At 43.5% G+C, this 10,000-nt stretch overlaps 1 long non-coding RNA gene across 1 annotated transcript in view; it reads left to right on the forward strand.

The window, feature by feature from the left end:
• The first annotated feature begins 1,381 nt into the window (after positions 1-1,381).
• The window catches only part of LOC125028143, a 43,943-nt gene continuing 35,324 nt past the window's right edge, over positions 1,382-10,000 (forward strand). Inside the window, exon 1 of the long non-coding RNA XR_007115089.1 lies at positions 1,382-1,424. This is a non-coding gene — a long non-coding RNA (uncharacterized LOC125028143). The remainder of the gene's footprint in view (positions 1,425-10,000) is intronic.

A 10,000-nucleotide genomic window follows, 5' to 3' on the forward strand; every position in this document is an offset into this window, starting at 1 on the left:
AAAAGAAAATTGAGTGCTGTTGGATGAGGAATCATGTCAGAATTCAAAAAGTGTAAAAACTTAATTTTCTTTCTTTCGTGATCGATGACTCCTTTCACAATTTTAAAAAGTGCAGATCGCGGAATCACTTCAGAATCTGAAGGTGTAGACCGAGGAATCATTTCCGAATTTAAAAGCATAAAAGTGTATTTATATCCATTTGGGCTGTCCACACTCAAGAAACATTTACGCGGAAGATAGAGCATAATGTCGCTCTTATTCGCCCGGAGCGCTTAGGCTGTCGTAAACTAGGATTAGCTGATGTTATCTCATGGGCCTTGGTTTCCAGAGATTACTTGTCCAACGACCAGGAAGGATGTTCTTGATTAACGGACACAGAATAGAATAAATGTTATGCGATCGTTTTTCAAGGTCGTGGTACGAAATGCGGTGTTTAATGTTGTTGTTGTTCATTGTATGCTGGTAACATACAATGTTATTGCGTTTATCATTATTTTTATTATAATGATTATTACTGTTACTATTGCTGTTGTTATTTATTATTGTTGTTGTTATTATTATTGTTTTTATTATTACTATTTTTATAAAAACAATGATAATGGATAATTTATTATCATTATTATTATTAATATTATTATTATTATTATTATTATTATTATTATTTGTTATTGTTATTATTGCCATAATAGCTATAATGGTTATTATAGTTATTATAGTTATTATTTCCATTACTGTTATTATCATTGTTATTATTGTCATTATCATTATCAACCTTACTATCATTAACATTATCATCATCAATCATTCCCAGGCCTTGTCAGCATTATTAGTATATCAGCATTATTATTTTATTAGCAATATGATCATCATTACCGTCATTAGTAGCAGTAATTTCATTGTCACTGAAACAGAAAATACAACTGTTCATGGACAGTTACAGAGAATTTTATCTCGAACTGATAACAGGCTTCAGATATATCAGATGTAAGTTCATGTAAATTTTACTCTAATATTAGTCGATTGCGTGTTGAGTTGACCTTCCAATACGAAAATGAGGGTGGAGAGAGAGCGAGCAAAAAGTTCCTATTTCCCGCCAGCAATCCTACCCGTCACCGCATGTGTAGCCGAGGACATGCGACGAAATACAAGATCCATTTTTGTCCTCCTTCTGTGTAGGGAATAGAACCACCAATCCAAATCACATATATTTCAGCGAGGATAATATGCATTCAACTAAACAAACCGCCCATCCCATAGACCTAGACGAGAACCGCAAATCCCCCTTACGAAAACGAAGTCCTCGCCAACGGATCGGGACAGCGTGAGTGTGAGTGAGGGTCTGTATGAATGGGCGGAGAGCGGAGCCGACGCCAGTAGAGCTGTGGCTGTGACGAGGAGAGGGTCGTTCTTGTCCCATTCCTCCAGTGCGTTGTTTACACGTGTCTTCGTTGCCTGCTTTGGGCGCAGATTTCTTGCTGTGTGATGCGATGTGTATTTGTGAATGTTTTTATATAAATATACATTGGCGTCATTATGTTTTTTAAATGTTATGTTCTAGATTTTATTTCGTGTAAGGTTTGAACGTTGGATATTTATGTAACTATCGGCTATTAAAGAAAAAAAAAAAAAAATCTCAGAAGGCGCCAAGACGCGAATGAACGAGACCCTTGATTTTACTACACGGAAAATTCGCCCGACCGTTCATTTACGCGCATCTCGCTTCATGAGTAGAAAAGGATTAAATATATTCTCCCATGACGATGTGACAAGGAAATTAAAGCCCTGACAAAGATCGGTTTTTTGATAATAAGCATCCACTTCTCACATCGAGGAAACTCCGAAGTCAATGGTTGTCTTTGGACACGTCGGCGAAAATCCGGCCGACTTGTCTCCGCCACTGGAAAAAATAGAAGGCAAGTTGAAATAGAGAAAAAAATAGAAATACATAAACGAAAATACATATAAAAACTACATATTCAAAGTAGAAATTGTGAAACTGACGGATAAAACAGTTTACCCTTAATGCACTCGCAAAGGTTATGGGTGATACCAGAGGTTCTGAAATATCTCACAGTATCTCTCAGGACTTTATCCCGATCTGAGCCCATAGGATTGGCCTTAATCCATTTGTTTGGGACGCCGTAGGAGAGAAGGATAATCATAAGGATTTCTCTCTGGCAAGATTGCAAATGGGAGGATTGAAGCCCAGTTGGCCCTCCGAACTTCATATAGTCTTTTATTGTTATTGTTATTTCTTTTCTATTGTTTCGTTGTGGTTTTATTGTTTTTTTTTTTCTGTGTCTTTGTTTCGCTTGGTTTGTCATCCCTAACATCCGTAATTATCATTTCAAAAAGTGTATAACATTTTGGCGGAGGTGGGTGTGGGGGGGGGGGGGGGGCGTGAATTACCCCTATATACCTGATTTTTTAAAATTTTATTTTTACAATTAATAACTCTATGTATTTTAGAAATCAAAAATTCTGTAAGTACTTTTTATGGATATAATAAAAGAGGGGGGGGGGGGGGTATGTTATTACAGATAGTACACTTTCAGAAGTTATAATTATGGATGGCCCCCCACAGCACGTAATATGTACCTTGTTGGTAAGTGCATTTTGTAACATTATGTGAATAGTCTGCATATTTTAGGGAAGAATCTTGTGCGTCCTCTATTTGCAGAATTGTCAGATTGCCAAATTGCATTTTGATAATGTTGCCCTGGAAGAATTCCCAGGATTTGGTTGTTTTTTTAGTGCAACTGTATTGTTGCATTTTATAAGAAATACACCCACTCACTCACATTCACTCATTCACTCATTCACTTACTCATTCACTTACTCATTCACTCACTCACTCATTCACTCATCCTCACTTACTCACTCTCACTCACTTTCACTCACATTCACATTTACTCTCAATCTTAATTTTCAATCATAGGACATATCACTTATTCATCAGGACTACCCTCATTCTCAACAAAAACTCACTTTTTCACTACATCACACATAATTGACAGATTCTGTTAAACTTTTTAAAAAAAGGAAAAACAATCAACCCACCCACCCACGCCCCACGCCCTGCTCGGGGACCGGGACATACTAAAACCCACAACGACGCACCACAAAACCCCACCCGCCAACAAAGCCCCAACCGCACACAAACACCCACACACGCCAACACACACCCAAAACACAACACCACACAACAACACACAACACACACCAAACCCAACACAACACCACACACACCTCATACCACTCAACAAACAAACAAACAAAACAAACCTTTTTTGATACCGGATGCCGTGGATAAGATGATTGTTGTTTTTTTAGAGTAAAAAGGTTTAGCCGGAAGTTATCCGCGGTAGAATATGCCACGTACCGCCATTTCTGTTTGCGTGTAATTCACCTGTACGCTTTGCAATTTTGCTATGCTCTATTATCCCGTGATTACAGAGAAAAAAAGGAAAGGGGAAAGAAGAAAATTTAAAAAAGGGGAAAAATTTAAAAAGGGGGTAGGGGTGGGGGGGGGGGGGGGGGGGGGGGAAAAAGACAAAACTGGGGAGGGGGTTGGAAAAGGGGGGAAGAAGAAAGAGGGGGGGGGGGAGGGAAAAAAGGGAAGAAAAAAAAAGGGGCAAATGGAAAAAAAGGGAAAAAAAAAAAACCAGCCAACAAAAAAAAAAAACAAAAAAAAAACAAAAAACAAAAAAAAAAAAAAAAAAAGGGGGGGGAAAACTGATGGGCCGGGGGGTGGGATTGGAAAAGTTATTTGGGGGTTTAGGTAAGGGGGGGGGAGGGGGGCGGGGAATCGGTAATATGGAAAGGGGGGGGGGTTGGCCACCCCCCCCCCCCAACCCCCCCCCCCACCCCTGGGGAGGGGTTAGATAATATGGGGAAAGGGGGAAAAGGAGGGAAGGGGGGTGAAAAAAAAGGGGGGGAATGAGGAGAGAAGAGAAAAGGAGGAGGAGGAGGGGGAGAGGAGGGGAGGAGGGAGGGAAAGAGGGAGAGGAGAGGGAGAGAGAGAGGGGGGAAAGGAGAGGGAGGAGAGAGGGGGAGAGAGAGAGAGGGGAGGAGGGGGGGGGGGTATATGTTAGAGGGAGGGAGGGGGAGGGAGAGAGAGGGGGAGAGGGGGGAGGGGGGAGGAAGGAGAAGGGGGAAGGAGGAAGGGAAGGGGGAGAGGGGAAGAGAGGAAGGGAGAGAGAAAAAAAAACAGAACAAAATTTTTTAACAAAGGGGGGGAACCAAAGGGAATGAGCGGGGGAAAAAAGGGGGATGAAGTAAAGGGGGGGAGGGAGTGGAAAAGGGGGGAGGGGGGGAAGGGAAGGATTGATAAGGAAGGGAAAGAGGGAAGGATTTTGGGAAGGGGGGGGGCGAGGGGAGGGAGTGATTGGGGGGGGAAAAGGGGGAGAGGAGAGGGAGGACCTAGAGGCGTAGGGTCGAGGGAGAGGGGGAAAGGGAGAGGGGAGGGGGAGAGAGGAGTGGGGGGAGGGGGGAGCGGGAGTTTTTTTAAAATTTATGGGTAAGGGGAAAAGGGGGATTAATTAAATTTTATTTTTTTTTTTTTTTTTTTTGCTTGTCTTAGTATTTTTTTTTTTCTTATCTCTTTTCTTCTTTACATTTTTATTTTTCTTCATTTTTTTTTTTTCCTTTTTTTCCCCCTTTTTTCTTTCCTTATCTTCCTCCTCATCCTTTTTTTTTTCTCTTCAGGGTTTTTTGGAATTGGGAAGGGAATAATTTATATGAGAAAGGAGGAGAGGAAAATGAACTAAAATTATGAAAACATATAGACTTGACTTATATTCTAATTTCTGTGTTCAATCCCTGACCGATTAAAAAAAAAATTTTCCTGGATTTTTTTTTAGAATTCGTTAAAGGGGAATTTGAATTACTTATGAAAAAGCGAAAAAAAAGTAAAAACAACAAAAATGATTAGAACTGAAGTTTTTTTATTTTGCGTTTTTTTTTTTTTTATTTAACCCATCCTCTCTCTCTCTCTCTTTCTTTACCCCCCCTTTTTTTCCTTTACCCCTTTTCTTTACCTTCTCTATTGGTACAATGTTGAGTGTAGCACATAATCATTACATCACCTTCCCTTTTGCCCTTTTGCGATGCTATGCCATGTAGTGCTATGTGGTCTTTGATGTATAGCACGTTTGTTTTACTTTTTAATCAGTGTGTTCAGCTGTCTTTATTTGTAGCGGGTTTTTTTGGTTTTTGGAAAAATTTTTTTCGGGGTTAAGCGGGTTTACAGAGGGATTTTTAAATTTTTAAATTTGATTTTTTTTCTCTCCATCTTCTCCTTTCCTATGTCCCTTTTTTGTATATTTTTTGTTTTTACTGTTCTTCTCTTTTTCCTGTTTGGTTTTTTTTTTTCCTGTTTCCCTATCGTTTTTATTTTTTCTTTGTCTTTTTTTCTGTTCTCGTATTTGTCTGCGTTCCATTTTTTTTTCTTTTGGGTCATTATATCTTTTGGGTTTCTCTTTGGGATTTCTTGTTTTGTTGTTTTTCCCGCTCGCTTTTTACGATCATTATTTTATTTGTTTATGTATTTTTTACAGTACACTTCCATTTTCTTTCTTCACTTCGCATTTTTGGAAAATTTCGTATTATTTAAACGATAAAAAAAATATATTTTATTTCTGGCTCCTTTCTAATTTTTTGTGGGGATTCTCAAGTTAACCCCGGGGAAAATTGCATCTGGAATTCTTAAAAAAAAATAAAGAAATAAAAAACACAGGTCTTCCAATTTCAAAGGGTTTGTCATGTTTTTTTTGTTGTTCACGTTCAAAATTTGTTGGGGATTTTTGTTAGATGTCACGGAAGGGTTTTGGGGCCGGGTTTTTTTTAAGCGCGGCAGATTATTTTAAAAGCATACCAATTTTTTTTTGTTTGTGGGGTTTGGTTTTCTTTATAAAAATTATATTATAAAATATTTTAATAATTAATAAATCCTTCCCTCTCCAATTTTCCCACGCTGTCCCCCGCCCCCCCCCCCCAGCTCCTCGAAACCGCTGCCTGTTCTTTGTCCCGGAACAAAGGGGTTTCTCGGGGCATGAAAACAAAGGCCCCGAGCACCCACATCCCCGGAAATTTTGTTTCTGTTGTTTGCTCCGCGTCTGTCGTCAGATATCGCTTGTCCCAAAAAATTTTTGGCTTGTCGGGGGTTTTTGGTTTGGGGAAAGGGTTGTGTTTTTTTTTTTTTTTTTTTTTTTTTTTCTTGTGTCTTATTGTGTTTTTTGTGTGTTCTTGTTTACGTTCTTTTTGGTATAGTTTTGTTGTTCACAGATTTTTATGCTTTCTCTCTCACTCTCTCTCTCTCTCTTTCTCTTTCTCTCTCTCTCCCCCTTCCCCCCTTCTCCCTATCCCACTCTCTCTCTCTCTCTCTCTCTCTCTGCTCTCCTCTCTCTCTCCTCTCTCCTTCTCTCTCTTTTCTCTCTCTCTCTCTCTCTTCCACCCTCCTCCCCCCTTCCTCTTCTCTCTTCGCTCTCGCCCCTCTCTCTCGCTCTCGCTCTCCTTCCTCTCTTCTCTCTTCTCTCTCTTTTCTCCCTCCCCTCTCCCCTCTCTCCCCCTTCCCTCTCCCCTCTCTTCCTTCTTCCTTCCTCCTTCCCTCCCGCCTCTTTTCCCCCTCTCTCTTTCCCCAGATTTATTTCTCCTCCTTTCCCTCGTCCTCCTCCTCTCCTACCTCCTCCCTCCTCAAATCTATTAATTGTCGATGCGGGTTTTCTTCCCTGGCACCACCACGTATGTATCGCGGGCCAGATGTGACGTGTGCCTTTTTTTCCTGGCGAGGAGCCGTCTCAGGTGCTTGTGTGCTCGGTCACGTGAGGCGGTGGGCTGTGCAGGTGTTGGGTGCGCGTTTCAAGGCTGTTTTGTGTTCTGTTTTTGTTTTAGCATTGGTGGTTGTGTCAGGTTTCGTGTGTGGTTGGTTTGTATGTCTGTCTGTCTGTCTGTCTGTCTGTCTGTCTGTCTGGGTCTGGTTTTCTTTTTCGCGTTTTTTCTTTTCTTACCCTCTCTCTCCTTCCTTCCTTCCCCCCACGTCGGTTACGAGCAACAGAAAAGGGTTAATCCCGGTGGTGAAATTTCCGCTGGTCCTGATTTATGCGGCCGATGGGGCCAAACAGCCGCCAAAGGGACGCAGTGCGCAAAGGTGAAAGGTGCCCCGCACGGCGGGGAAAACGGCTTGCGCTACCGCAACAGGTACTGTTATTAATTCTCTCCCCCCTTCTTGTATTTACTTCCTCCTCACTTCCCTCTTTCTCTCCCCCTTTCCCCTTTTCTCTTTCTCTCGCCTTCACGCCTTTTCTCCTTCTCTCCCTCCTCACTTCCCTTTTCTTCCCTCCTCTTCCTCTTTCTCTCCCTCCTCCCTCCTCCTTTTCCCTCTCTTCTCTCCCTCCCTCTCCTTCCCTCTTTCTCTCCTCCCTCCTTATCTTTCTCTTCCTCCTCTTTTATCCCTCCCTCCCCTTTCCTCTTCCTCACTCCCTCCTCTCTCCTTCCCTCCTCCCTTCCTCCCTCCTTTCTCTTCATCTCCTCTCCCTCCCTCCTCCCTCCTTTACTCTTCCCCTTCCCCTCCCTCCCTCCCCTTCCTTTCTCTTCCTCCCTCTCCCCCCCCTCCTTTCCCTCTTTCTCTCCCTCCCTCCCTTCCTCTTTAATCTCCCTCCCTCTCTCCCTCCTTTCTCTTTCTCTCCCTCTCTCCCTCTCCTCCCTCCCCCTCTCCCTCCTATCCCCCCTCCATTTTTCTTTCTCTCCCCCCCTTCCCCCCTTTCCCCTTTTCTCCCCCCCTCCTCCTACCTTTTCTTTTCTCCCTCCTTCTCCTTTCCTCTTTCTCCCCCTCCCTCCTTCCCACTTTCTCTCCCTCAGTCGCAGGATGGACGGAGGACGGCGGTGCAGGGGCGGGGCTTAGCGAAGGGGGGAATAAGGAACCATACATGTTCTCCGTCCGTGACCTTCCATATGAGGACGGAACCCGGTTATAGTGAATTCCTTCGCGTTCATAACCGTCGGAACGGTTCCGAATGGGTGTTATGACGCTGGTGTTGTAAAGTTGCGAGGGTAGGGGGCGGGATTAGAGTTTGGAGGGGGGGGGGGGTTGTAAGGTCGAGTTTTAGGGGGTGTTGAAGGTAAAGGCTACACCCTCCCAGACCGTATGATGGAGAAACAGGCTGTTCGCGCGGGATTGAAATCGCAGATTGGGGGAGGTAGGGTTGGATGGAAGGAGGGAGGGAGGGAAAGGGGGGAGGGAGGGAAAGGGGGGAGGGAGGGAAAAGAGGGAGGGAGGGAAAGGAGGGAGGGAGGGAGGGAGAGAGGGAGATAGGGAGGGAGGGAGAGAGAGAAAAAGAGATGCTCTTTATTTCGGTTTATTTTTATTTTTCTACTGAATTCTATCTATATATGAAGTCGGTATCGATACATGTCGGTGAGCCGAACGAGACAGTCATGAACACCGGAAGTTTATTACGAACACTCAGTTTCTCTTGACCTTCGAACGCTGTCTTTGTGTTGCCAAGGTGTTGCATTGCTGGCTTTTAGTGCACGCCTTCTTGAACATTTACTCACACTCGCAGGTATACACACACACGTACACGCACACGCACGAACATACACACACGCACAAACATACACACACGCACAAACATACACACACGCACAAACATACACACACGCACAAACATACACACACGCACAAACATACACGCATGCACAAACATACACATACGCACGCACAAACATACACATACGCACGCACAAACATACACACACGCACGCACAAACATACACACACACACGCACAAACATACACACGCACGCACAAACATACACACACACGCACAAACATACACACACACGCACAAACATACACACACACGCACAAACATACACACACACACGCACAAACATACACACACACACGCACAAACATACACACACACGCACAAACATACACACACACGCACAAACATACACACAAACGGACAGACACACCCTCAAACACTCACAAACAAACAAACACACGATCTTATCTGTCACGTGATATGCATATCCGCTTTCACTTTATCGCAAATATCGGCTCTTTTCGTCACTTCTATTCTCTTCTTTTCTCCCGGTTTTTCCTTTCATTTAGGACAGAAAAAAGAAAGGAATCTTCAACCCATGCTGATCACGATAGATAGGTAGATAGATAGATAGATAGATAGATAGATAGATAGATACAGAAAGCCACAAAGGGAAATTTGGAAATAGGGAGGAGAGGAAGGAAGGATGAGAAGAGAGAGAGAAGAGGGAGGAAGATGGGAGAGAAGGAGAAGAGGAGAGGAGAAGGAGGAGGAGAAGGGGGAGATGGAGAAGGAGGGGAGGAGATGATGATGATTAGGAGGTAGGGACGGAAAAGAATATAGGTAAGAGGAGGGAGCCAAGGGGAGCCGAGAGGTGAGAGAGAGAAAGGAGGAGAGGATAAGGCAAGAGCTCATGTTATCGAGAGCTTACACCATCCCCAACCAAGGTTATGGCGGGGGGGGGGGGGGTAGGAGGGGAGGGGAAGGGGCGGGGCCGGGCGTTAGGGCGACGCTCGTCGAATATTATACTGGGTGGATATTTTCAGCGGCCTTCTCTCTCTCTATCTCTCTTCTCTTCTCTTCTCTTCTCTTCTCTTCTCTTCTCTTCTCTTCTCTTCTCTTCTCTTCTCTTCTCTTCTCTTCTCTTCTCTTCTCTTCTCTCTCACAAACAAACAAACTACGTACGTACGTACGTACGTACGTACTCGCACAAACAACGTACGTACACACACAAACAACTTGCTCACACACCCTACTCACACAACCAGTTTCGTCATCAAATAGTGCTTTTAGAGTCCATTTCGAGTCGCCTTGCCATCGCACCCCAGTCAATGTTGCATCAAACCCTCTTCACTTCCCTCTTAATTAAGCTTCCGATTAGATTAATTCTCGATTTTTTCTTGTCGCACCCTTGGGCCCTTTGGATTTCCTCCCCCGTCCTTTTTTTTCAT

Source organism: Penaeus chinensis, chromosome 8 (assembly GCF_019202785.1).
Source record: "Penaeus chinensis breed Huanghai No. 1 chromosome 8, ASM1920278v2, whole genome shotgun sequence".
Classification (NCBI taxonomy): Eukaryota; Metazoa; Arthropoda; class Malacostraca; order Decapoda; family Penaeidae; genus Penaeus; species Penaeus chinensis.